Source organism: Channa argus, chromosome 19, assembly GCF_033026475.1.
Source record: "Channa argus isolate prfri chromosome 19, Channa argus male v1.0, whole genome shotgun sequence".
NCBI classification, from domain to species: domain Eukaryota; kingdom Metazoa; phylum Chordata; class Actinopteri; order Anabantiformes; family Channidae; genus Channa; species Channa argus.
In genome coordinates, this window is record NC_090215.1 from 2,585,191 (window position 1) to 2,597,725 (window position 12,535).

A 12,535-nucleotide genomic window follows, 5' to 3' on the forward strand; every position below is an offset into this window, starting at 1 on the left:
ACCGGTGGAAATTGGACTACTGCTGGTCGAACATGAAGGAGAGGAGGAAGGTGTGTTCGTAGGCAGAGAGAGAAGAGGAAAGCTAAGAATGTAGGACTGACAGTAGGGACTTTGAATGTTAGGACTATGACAGGGAAGACTAGAGAGTTGATTGACATGATGCAGAGAAGGAAGGTGGATATACTATGTGTCCAGGAGACCAGGTGGAAAGGTAGCAAGGCTAGAAGTTTAGGAGCAGGGTTCAAGTTGTTCTACCATGGGTCAGATAGGAAGAGAAATGGAGTAGGAGTTATACTGAAACAGGAGTTTTTGAAGAACGTTCTAGAGGTGAAAAGTGTATCAGACAGGTTGATGAGTCTGAAGCTGGAAATGGAAGTTGTGATGTTCAATGTTGTTAGTGGTTATGCCCCACAGGTAGGATGTGAGTTAGAAGAGAAGGAGAAATTCTGGAGTGAGTTAGATGAAGTGATGCAGAGCATCCACAGAGGTGAGAGAGTGGTGATTGGGGCAGATTTCAATGGGCATGTAGGTGAAGGGAACAGATGTGATGAGACTGTGATGGGCAGGTTTGGTCTTCAGGACAGGAACACAGAAGGACAGATGGTGGTAGACTTTGCAAAGAGGATGGAAATGGCTGTAGTGAACACTTTCTTCCAGAAGACGCAGGAACATAGGGTGACGTACAAGAGTGGAGGTAGAAGCACTCAGGTGGACGACATCTTGTGTAGACGTTGTAATCTGAAAGAGATCAGTGACTGTAAAGTATTGGTAGGGGAGAGTGTAGCCAGACAACACAGGATGGTGGTGTGTAAAATGACTCTGGTGGTGAGGAAGATGAAGAGGACAAAGGCAGAGCAGAGGACGAAGTGGTGAAATTTGAAAAAAGGTAGAATGTCGCATAGTTTTCAGGGAGGAGCTGAGACAGACTCTGGGTGGTCAGGAGATGCTTCCAGATGACTGGACCACTATAGTTAATGTGATCAGGGAGACAGGTAGGAGGGTACTCGGTGTGTCATCTGGAAAGAGGAAAGTGGACAAGGAGACTTGGTGGTGGAACGAGGAAGTTCAGGATTGTATGCAGAGAAAGAGGTTAGCTAAGAAGAAGTGGGACACTGAGAGGACTGAAGAGAGTAGACAGGAGTACAGGGAGATACAGCATAAGGTGAAGGTAGAGGTGGCAAAGGCCAAACAAAGAGCATATGAGGACTTGTATGATAGGTTGGACACTAAAGAGAGGTTGGTGAGGCAGAGATAGAGATGGGAAGGATGTGCAGCAGGTTAGTGTGATTAAAGATAAGGATGGAAATGTATTGACTGGTACCAGGAGTGTGATGGGAAGATGGAAGGAGAACTTTGAAGAGTTGATGAATGAGGAAAATGAAGGGGAACGAAGAGTAGAAGAGGTTACTGGTGTGGAGCAGGAAGTAGCAAAGATTAGTAAGAGTGAAGTGAGGAGGACATTGAAGAGGATGAAGAGAGGAAAGGCAGTTGGTCCTGATGACAAACCTGTGGAGGTATGGAAGTGTCTAGGAGAGGTGGCAGTAGAGTTTCTGACTAGTTTGTTTAACAAGATCTTGGAGAGTGAGAGGATGCTGAGGACTGGAGGAGAAGTGTACTGGGGCCCATTTTTAAGAACAAGGGAGATAATGGGAGCTGTGGCAACTACAGAGGAATAAAACTAATGAGTCAAACAATGAAGTTGTGGGAAAGAGTAGTGGAAGCTCGGCTAAGGGCAGAGGTGAACATTTGTGAGCAGCAATATGGTTTCATGCCTAGAAAGAGAACAACAGACGCAGTATTTGCTTTGAGGACACTGATGGAGAAGTACAGAGAAGGTCAGAGGGAGTTGCATTGTGTCTTCGTAGATTTAGAGAAAGCGTATGACAGGATGCAGAGAGAGGAGCTGTGGTATTGTATGAGGACGTCTGGAGCGGCAGAGAAGTATGTTAGAGTGGTGCAGGACATGTATGAGAGCTGTAAGACCGTGGTGAGGTGCTGTAGGTGTGACAGAGGAGTTCAAGGTGGAGGTGGGTCTGCATCAAGGATCGGCTTTGAGCCCCTTCTTGTTGCTCTGGTGATGGACAGACTGACAGATGAGGTTAGACAAGAATCTCCCTGGACTATGATGTTTGCAGATGACATTGTTATTTGTAGTGAGAGCAGGGAGCAGGTGGAGGAAAATCTAGAGAGGTGGAGGTCTGCTCTGGAAAACAGAGGAATGAAGCTTAGCCGCAGCAAGACAGAATACATGTGTGTCAATGAGAGGGACCCAGGTGGAATGGTGAGGTTACAGGGAGCAGAGGTGAAGAAGGGGAGTGCAGGCAGGTTGGAACAGGTGGAGAAAAGTGTCAGGTGTGTTGTGTGATAAAAGAGTATCAGCGAGAATGAAAGGAAAGGTGTTCAAGACGGTGGTGAGACCAGCAATGTTGTTCGGCTTAGAGACAGTTGCACTGAAGAAAAGACAGGAGGCAGAGCTGGAGGTAGCAGAGCTTAAGATGTTGAGGTTCTCTTTGGGAGTGACGAGGATGGACAGGATCAGGAATGAGTACATCAGAGGGACAGCTCATGTTAGATGTTTTGGAGATAAAGTCAGAGAGGCCAGATTGAGGTGGTTTGGACATGTTCAGAGGAGAAACTGTGAATATATCGGTAGAAGGATGCTGAGGTTGGAGCTGCCAGGCAGGAGGTCTAGAGGAAGACCAAAGAGGAGATTTATGGATGTAGTGAGGGAGGACATGAAGTTAGTTGGTGTGAGTGAAGAGGATGCAGAGGACAGAGTTAGATGGAGGCACATGATTCGCTGTGGTGACCCCTGAAAGGGAAAAGGCCAAAGGAAAAGAAGAAGAAGAAGATTACACGCTAACTCACTGGTTCACAGAGAGTAGAAGAAGTATTCAGACCTCTTTCTGAAGTAAAAATCCTAAGAGCCAATACTACATTTTCAGTTCAGTAGCATTATTAGCAAAATGTGCTAAAACAATCACAAGCGCTCTTTATATGCTGCTTCCTCCTTCAGCGGATAATTTCAAGTTCAGCAAGTTATGTTATTCAATAAAACACCGACATTAATGCTGGAATACTTTGTAGGCTAATTTTGTGTATTTTATTACTTGATCATATATTTAAAGGGTCTGCACTTTGCTATCTTACTCCGAAGCGCTACACTACCTTTCCTATTCATACACTCATGGAGGAGCTGCCATGCTGGGAACTGTTTTGGACCATCAGCTGCAGTGTTAGCTTGCTATGCTAAAGTTCTATGCAAACTTTTTCTTTCTTACATTAACATTAGAGAAATTACGCTACAAAGGGAGAACAAACTGAACGAAGAGCCACAGAAATCCCTTAACGAGGACAAAAGATACGAGCTAATGTATGTGGTTCTCCCATAGCAGAATTTTATTATTTGCATCTGATTCAATCCTAGTAAACACAGTGGACGGTCCATCCCACTGCGGACTAGCACATGTGGCTGCTTCCTTCAGAAGAAAATTCATCAATCTATCATATTAATGTCTGAATCATCAGGGACCAGGTCTGTCCCAGTTCTCAGTGCAGTGGCAGAAAGCCACTGACTTTCTGCCTTACTGTTGCTTAAATCATTAAAACACGTGTGGATGGTGTAATAGAATTAGATATAACACTGATTTTTATTTTTTTTACTTTATCAGGTTAGATGACTTAGTTGGCGCACTTTTACCCATGTTACTGTGGTGGTCTATACTCCATGAAACAAGCAACTTAAGTAGGATTTCAGCAACAATGCTGGCTACTTTCAAACAGTGCTATTTACAGGCAGCTGGACTTGACTAAGGTTCTTGAAAAGATTTTACCTGTCATGCAAAAGGCTTCGTATTTAACTCTGAACTGGCGCATTGTAGGAAATACTGGGAGTTTGGATGACTGAGAATCTCGACAGACTAATCAGCCAATAGGTTGATTAGAACCTTTACTAACGTAGGGTTTGATTAAATTAGCAACACAGAAGCTAGTTACTGTATTGTGGCTGCTTGTTGGCAGTGATGTACTTGGAAGACACTAAAGGAGGCTACTACTAAAGACTACCAACTACCATAATGGCAAACTGACATAATGCACGCAAATACATAATTACTTAATTTGTGTATTTTAGTGCTGAGTTACTTTAGTTCTCTAGCAATCTATATTTTGTGTCTAAAATGTCATGAAATCTTGATATGTAAAAAAAACTTGAAAATCGCTCTGCTATCAGGCTCATCACATCTAAGAAGATGAAGCATATAGTTCTGGCTATTGACAAATCAGTTAACAGACTACTTGTTAGGAAAAATTGGACCAATCAATGAATCTTTCTCTGGTTCAGGCTGAAGAACATTAAATAAAAGCATGGTCACTCTATCACTCTCTTCTTTATCAAAATCTCCCAGAAGCGTTTTGTCTGCACAACCTATTCAGTCATTATACATACACTTGTGTCCAAAGACAACTTGGGATGTGAAATGTAAGTAGTCAAGATGTCCAGCACTGCCAAATCAAAAACATTAAAGCTTTGCCATTTCTTACCTCTTGAACCGCGGAAAAATATCTGATTAGTCAGAAGTTGGATTGCCCTGTGTAGTTCAGCCCTGTTACCTGGCACGAGGCTTTTTCACAGCTCTCACAAGTAAAAAAAGATGCATCTTTGACAGTGGCTTTCTGTAACAACATGTGATATATGTAAATCATTTGAATTTAGTTCAGTATCAATATATCAAGTGACATGCTAATATCAGTCACAGATTTGCGAGCAGACGTCCCAGTCTCATCACTGAGAAAGGGATGAATGGTCCCCTTGTGGTAGTGAAGACACAAATGGAACAGTTCTGCTTCTTGTTCTTGTGTTTTTGGTAACTGTGACGGAAGAAGTTTTTATTGTGATTGGTCATATGCCTGAAGATTGCTGTGTTTAAAAAAAGGCTAATTCTAGCACTAGACTTATGGGGACAGTCACTGTTCTCAGTTCCAGCTTACGATCGCTAAAAGTCACCCGTCTGGAGGTTATCAGATTAAATACTGAGATCCTCTCCATGACCACATACAGCCCTTATGTCATCTATGAGCCTAGGAATATTATTTTCTCCTGTGAATTTGTGTCATCTTTTCAGCTTTGCCAGTGAAGGGAACCTGCTATTAGAGTGTGTCTACACGTTCCTGAACTGGATCTTTTTCACCATCATCAGATTTGTTACTGGAAACACCTGAGAGAGGGGAACAACAATCGGAAGGTTTTCACATTTTTTACACACCCTTCACTTTAAACTGTGACAGCATAAAAATATTATTTAATTTAATTTCACACCAAGGGTTTTTATCAGTGCCTACCACCCACCGACACTGCCATTATGGTGCTGATGATAATCAATCTCAGATCAATTAGGCAGCAATTGCTGAGTCAATGGGGGAGGCTGGTTAAATATTGATAAGTGTCTAAAAGGCCCATCAGGCTCTATCGACAGCTCTGGGAGACAGACAGCACTGGTTGTGCTGATGGAGAGATGGCTTAGGGGCTCAGGTTATATTCTCTTCTCAAGCTGGCCACTCTGCTAATCAATGCAATCCTGTTGCCTCTCTGCCTCTGAGCTCTGTTCATAACCTTTATTTTTTTTGTTGAAGGTACCCGCTCAACAATTCTGAAACTATCAATGCACTAACATTGGTAGACAAGAAATCAAGGTCTAGTGCTGCAAACAGGGATTAAAACATGGCAGTTGGGCAATATTGTCATTTATGAATTGACTTCATGGTTTAGTGATTTTTCTTCAAATGTAATTTCTGTAGATGGATGGCCAATCAGAGATGGTAATAATTGAAGTGCAGCTTCAATTTGCACAGTAGCAGAAAAACTGTAATGTTATATATTTTGAAACCCTTAACTATTTATACTGAATGTGAGTAATACAGTAACAATTCCACGGCCAACTTTAAGGTGCATTCTTTACAGTTAAATGCCCTTGTGCAAAATCTTTTACCTGAGCAGCCTTCTCCTATGTGGATTGTTGGTTTCTAACATCAGACTGGACTCAAATAAGCTTATATCCACCTGTTTACTGTGTATTTGTTCTGTTGACTGTGTATATCAGAAGTGCTAACTGTCAGATTCTCAAAGAAAAGAGTACAAACAGGTTTTTTTCTCTCCGTAACTACTTGTCTTCATGAAATGTGTGGACCTGCCTAACACATAAATGCAAATTATTGGCTTAAAGATAGAAGGCATTGCTCTGCTGGATGAGCTGTATTTATCATTAAAATGCATCAGTAAAGAAATTGTTCTTTCATACAGATACGGCTTTGTAGCTGTTTATATCAAGGGCCTAGGTCTTTTGTGTTTTATTGTTTGAGCATAATAAACAGTTTATTAAACAAGTGAACACATACATAAAGAGGCTGACTTAAGTTGACTCCGTTTTGCTGATATAACCTGCTGGAAACTGGAAAGATGTATTGCTCGTAGGTGTGAATGGTTGTGTTGTGGCCTTGAGATAGACGGGTGACCTTTCCAGGGTGTAGCCTGCCTCTGGGAAAATGACAGCTGGGATAGGCTCCAGCACCCCATGACCCTGAACAGGGCCCATGGATTCAGCCCGGTTTAAACCCTGGTCTGGTCGTGCTCCAATGACCAGTGGTTGTTTGATGTGCAGTGTGCTTGGGTCCCACAGCCCCAATCATAATCATGTGTGGAGGGACCCTCCTCCTAATCAATCAGTTGGATTTCTGGTTGTATGAGCAAGTAAAAGAGTCAGATTTTTTGCACGGCTGTTCTCAAATTACGTTTTAAATGGAATTGAGTTTGTTTAGAAATGTATGAGTAAAGTTAATAGCTAGATGATAAGGGCTAAAACAATTTTCATGTTGTGGGTGGGGCCTACAGGCTTTACAGGTCCATATGCAGTAATAATTCATAAAAGGTGGAAATAAGAAACCATATATTGCACCCACTAAATTAAGTTCAGGGAACATTATTATAACTGACAATTTAGTTCTTCTCTAAAAAACAGCCAGTTCCCCTTTGGATGCATTTTTACTTGCAATGATAAAGTTAAACATTACAGAATTACGATTCTCACTGGTCAGAATACAATTTTGACTAGGAGAAATGTTATTAAGGATAATCTTGAATGTAAGAACAAATGGGAGTGTGTTTTAATGTTAAAACAACTTAGCCTGGGCTTCGCTGCAGGCACCGCTCCGTAAAGCTAAAGATGGTAAGAGGCCTTACTCTGGAATGCTGATATAAAATAATGTGTACTGAGTCCCTTTGTACTTGAGACTTCTTCTGTTGTGCCATCAGCTGGTCTCACATGATTTATCGTTCATATACTTATTTGCAACATTTAATTTTTAGTTAAATTATATTTATTTAAAGCTCAAGAGAATCCACTGGTGAGAACGCCTTTTTAAAAAATTCAATAAATGAACGAAGTTTCCAAAGTCAATGAGTAATGCAGTCAACTAATCCTGATCACAATATTATAGGAAAGAATTATTATTGTAATGTTTGCCCTGATCAAGCACCTCTATGATATGTATACAGTATATTTACAGTGTATTTATGCTAAGCATCTTTAGCACACACATCTTGTTGAATTATGATCAGTCTTATCTAATTTTCAAGTTATGGCTGCAGATTTTACACATATATTGCCACTGTATCTGTTCACAAACTACAGATATATTTAGTTTTTTAGCAAAATGGCTGGATTAGGTGACAGTCTGTGCAGAACTGGATCAAATATGAAGGAGGCCGATTCACACTAGACTGGGTTCAAATTGAAGAGCTGATTTAATTACATATCATTAAATACTTTAAGCCATTATGAGGTCATCAACACCTTTCATAATTAAATAGTCTTTTTAGGACCTTAAATTAAAAAAACAATATAAAATGCAAGGCATTTTATGACAAAGACAACTAGTTGGCTACGGAGAAGAGATAAATATGTTTTTAATTATCACACAATAATTGTACAGCCTGCCTGTGTAGCTGCAGAAATCTGTATCAAAGGGGCAGCATGCTGTTTTTTTAGTACTAGATGAAAGATGTGTCCCCAGATCCATCTATTACTAACGTACATAAGACAAAAGAGTGATTGTTTAAGTTGTAGTACAACAATGAAGTGCAATCTGACATAAGAATAGGACTAAGTAAGACCTGTACTTAAACTCACGAGTACTATCCTCCCTCCCAAAATAAAAAACTCTACGAGAAGCATTTAAGGGGGGAATTCCTCTGCATTTGCGAAGAATTAATTTCAGGCCCTGGTGCACTGTTGTTGATTCTGATTTTGAATCAAGATGGTAAGAAGGAAATATCCAAGACACTTTTAAGACAATATCTAATACATCTAAGACAAAAGGGTTCATTGTTGACGTGCAGATGGCAGAAGCTTTAGCTTTAGTCACAAAGACTGCTCAACTGTCTTCTGCTTCAAAAGGAACAGTGACTAACGTGATGTCTGTGTTTAGATCTGTGATCTAGATCTTCCCCTGAACACACCTCACCCTTACCCATTATCAATAACACTGTTTTCGAAAGGTTCATGATGTTCCCCTTTTCAGTACCAGCACCCAGTATTATCATAAACTCATCTCCAAATAAAAAAGCACAGTACCAATGTTGGCATTTGAAACCCCTTCACTGAGTCAGAAACTGAAGCAGAGAGATGAACAAGGACTTAGCTCCAATTATCATGCTTGAGAAACGTGCACCACTCTGGGTGCTTATAGCAGCTACGTCCTGACACTCCCAATCAGTTGGATGGGTTACCCAACCACTCCCTAATTGTAATTGGCAGCTTACTGACCCTGTCCAGTAGTGAAAGTGGGTTTTTTCGTGGTCCTGATCTAACATTACAGTCTTAAAATGTTTGTGTGGGTGTGCGTCAGTTGGTCAAAAACAAAGGCAGCATCAGAAAAAAAAAAAAATCCCCATCGATAATAATCTGTCTGGGTGCTTCTCTTCAGCTTTCCCCAAACTGTCACATTTATCAAGATTAGGTGAGTGGTGGAGTCCAAATCTCCCCTAAAATGAATCAATCTTACTGAATGCCTGTAACAACTGATGCTGACTGTCCAATTGACTCTGGCCTAACCAGCTCTGACAAATATTCAAAGCTCATAGCAAACCAGTGATTAGGAGATGAATCATTTATCTATCGAAAGCCAGTACTGACAGTCACGTTAGCATTCATCTCCATTAACATGCATCAGTGGTTGATAGCATTAGCCCTTTGATCAGCCTTATGGGCTGTTGGCCCATAGTTTTCACTAATCGTAGCCTTTGACAGGGCACTGAAACTAAGAGACTTAGATAACTTTTGTTAATTGCATGTGTCTCCTTGACTAATGTTTTCTACCGAGATGTTTGGCTGTTATTATTAGATAAAAGTCATTAAGACTTTAGTATTAGATATATATGTTCAGTGTAGCCACTTGCTTAACATCTACAGATGTTTGTGTCCGGTATTTTCACGTTAGCCTACTGAACGCCGTGTGTTTGGCTCATTAAATCCAACCTGCAGTTCATCTTTTTAGCCACCAGTCGTTGGAAAGTGTCGTCCACAGTCCACTGTCCAAGGTACTGAATCCTACTGTCTGTAAATGCATTAACAACTTCTTGGTAAATACTAATTTTAAATCTGATTGGTCATATAGCAGCTGACCTAACCCTGTGTTTATGTTGAATTTGTCAGATGATGTGAAGGACATAAGATGTCCTATAGATTTTGTCTCTGTCTCTTTAGCTTAAGTCGTGATGAGATTACTCTTTCATACACATTCAGTCAACCTGTTTCCTAAAAGGTTCCTAAGCAACTAAACAGCAAAATCATTTTGAAAGGAACATTTGATTTTGGATTTTAGCCCATTGCAACATGTCTTTAACATGATACATTTACCTACAGACATGTGAATGTTTTTTCATCACTCTACCGGAGTGACGAGCTTGTAAAGTGCTGCTCTGTAATGTCAGACTTGTGAGTTTGATTCCAACCTTGTTCCATGAAAGAGCCATAACCAGTGATCATTCAGCATTAGTGTTTTCATTATTTATTAAAATAAGTTCTCTTCTCTTCGTCTAGTTGTAAGCACAGGTCTACAGATCAACAGTGTTGGACAAACTACACAGTGGAAATTCTGCGCACTGTAACAGATTGTGTGTAAATATTGTTAAATGTTATGTGAATTTCTTGGATTTGATTTTATTCATCATGGGCTGCGATCATGTTTTACTGTCCATGGTTTGGTGTCAGATCAGCTGGAGAAGCTCCTCCTTTCTCATCCCAACATGTACTGCAGTGACATGCAATGATAAATGGTTTATTAAAAAAAAAATATTTAGACAGTTGTTCTCCTTATGTTCATATTCATAGCGTTTCTAAATGTTGTAATTAATAAAAAAAAAAAAGCTGGTGTCAGCTCTTGGCTAAACTACAACAAGCTCCTGATGAGCTCATCATTTTTGGACTATTTTACAGTCACTGAACAGTGAATGTGCTGAATGATTTCATCCCAGTGTGTAGATTTGTTAGACCACCTGTTAAAAAACCAACTGGCTTTTTTTTTTTGAGCGTAGAGGCAGAAAAATCACCACATTATCACCACAGAGTGATGTCTGCTCATTTTTACACCAAAGTCCAACCGCATTTGAATAAAACTGCAACTAACACAAAGTGGCCTGTACGAGTCTAAGTTTTAAAAATTCACAATTGATACAGTTTATGAATCTGCGGCTTCTTTTCTTGCTTCTTTTGTCACTGCGGTGTTTCCCCTGTCAGTCTGTCAGCTGGGGTTTGTATTTATAATAATAATGATTATGATTATGATTATTATTATTATAATCTCCTCACTATCTACTGTGGGTGCATGTAGTTCAGGGTTTTTTAGAACAGGTTAATTTAAACGAATCTAATCATGAAAACTAATCTCAAGCTGTTTTACAGAATGATCACTGGTTAATAAACTGCCAGCGCGATCTTCTGCCTGTTTTAATGATCATGTCTTGGTAACTAGAAGAAGAAGAAGATTGTGCCTGTGCGTCTGTCGCTCCTAGTTCTCTTTGGGTTTGTGGATTTTTTATCACTTGTATTTCATAATGTCAACTCTCTGTTGGTGTACAGTCGCCAAATTTTAGCGGATATTATCCCAGTGCACTTTGGCTGCACTCCTGTGCCTCCTCCCCATAGGAAACACCATCGTCTGTTTCAGCACCGCCGCCCATCCTCACCTCGCCCGTGTCAGTGCGGAGTTAATCTGCGGTCTCTCCGTCGGGCTCCTTGGTCTACAGCTCCCATCAGCTTTGGCCTGACGAATGCCAGATCACTGGCAAAAGAAAATTTTGTCCTTAAAGATTTCTTTGTACACAACGGATTGGAGTTTTTCTGCACACATCAGGCCGAGGGGGAGGAATAGCCACTATTTTCACTGTCCATCACCTTTTTGCAGCTTCCAGCTGACTTTTTAAATCTTATTGACGATCAGCTGACTTGCTGCTCCTAAATGTACCGAAAAGTTAACGTGAGCTCAGAGGGGACCCAACTTTTGCGGTGGCTGCTCCAAAACTGGGGAACAAGTCACCCCTTGCACATTAGACAGGTCTCATCCTGTTTTTACAACCCACTTGTTTTCACTGACCTTTGACAGAGTCTGAGTTGTTGACATTCGTTATCTATTGCTATCTGTTTTATTGTATACTTTGGTGCTGTATTATTTCTGTTCATCTTACGTTTTTAATTTGTACAGCACTTTGATTAACCTATTTGTGTTAAAGGGCTTAACAAATTAAGTTACAAGTCAAAGGTGGGGAAGTCAATGTTCACAGCCTTTTCCAGGCAAGATGGACATGAACACAGATTTATTGACATTACAAATCCTGTCTTTTGTCAGTGTCGGACATATTTAATAATGACAAACTCATTAATGAAGTTCCCACTGTTGTGTGTGGACCATGAGCTCTGCACTGGTGTGTTAGTGTTTCTGCTTTGTTTCATGGCGAATTCCCCCAAACAAACTTCTCCACGAAGAAACTGGGCAGGGATAGGGTGGGCAACCACCGCTGCATTATTATGCACGTGAGCTCACGCGAATCGTTTGGAGGATTAAAAGCGATGCAGTGGGCATGTTAATGATGTTTGTATCACTCAACTGCTGCTGTAGTCGAGTGATTGAACCTTTTTCTTATTAGTTGCACGGTTTCGATATGTTGTAAACAAAACTGTTTCCCAAATGTAACATTTTATAACACATCGTGACTCCTGATCACGGATGGAAGTCGAGGGGATTTTCACACCTGAGGATGCTTCTCACTCAGCCGATGTCCTGCTGTGAGTTACACGTCTGACACAGGCTTATGACTCCAACCAGTCTCCTAAAATCTGTCTTCATGAACAAAAACATTTTATTCTCTTTCTTCCTGTTTTTGTAACCACACAGTCATATTATTCATCTGTTGTATAAGTAAACTATTTACTGTAGCCTGCTGTTTACCTCCTGTTTTCTCATCACATTTGTCTGGTTTAGGATG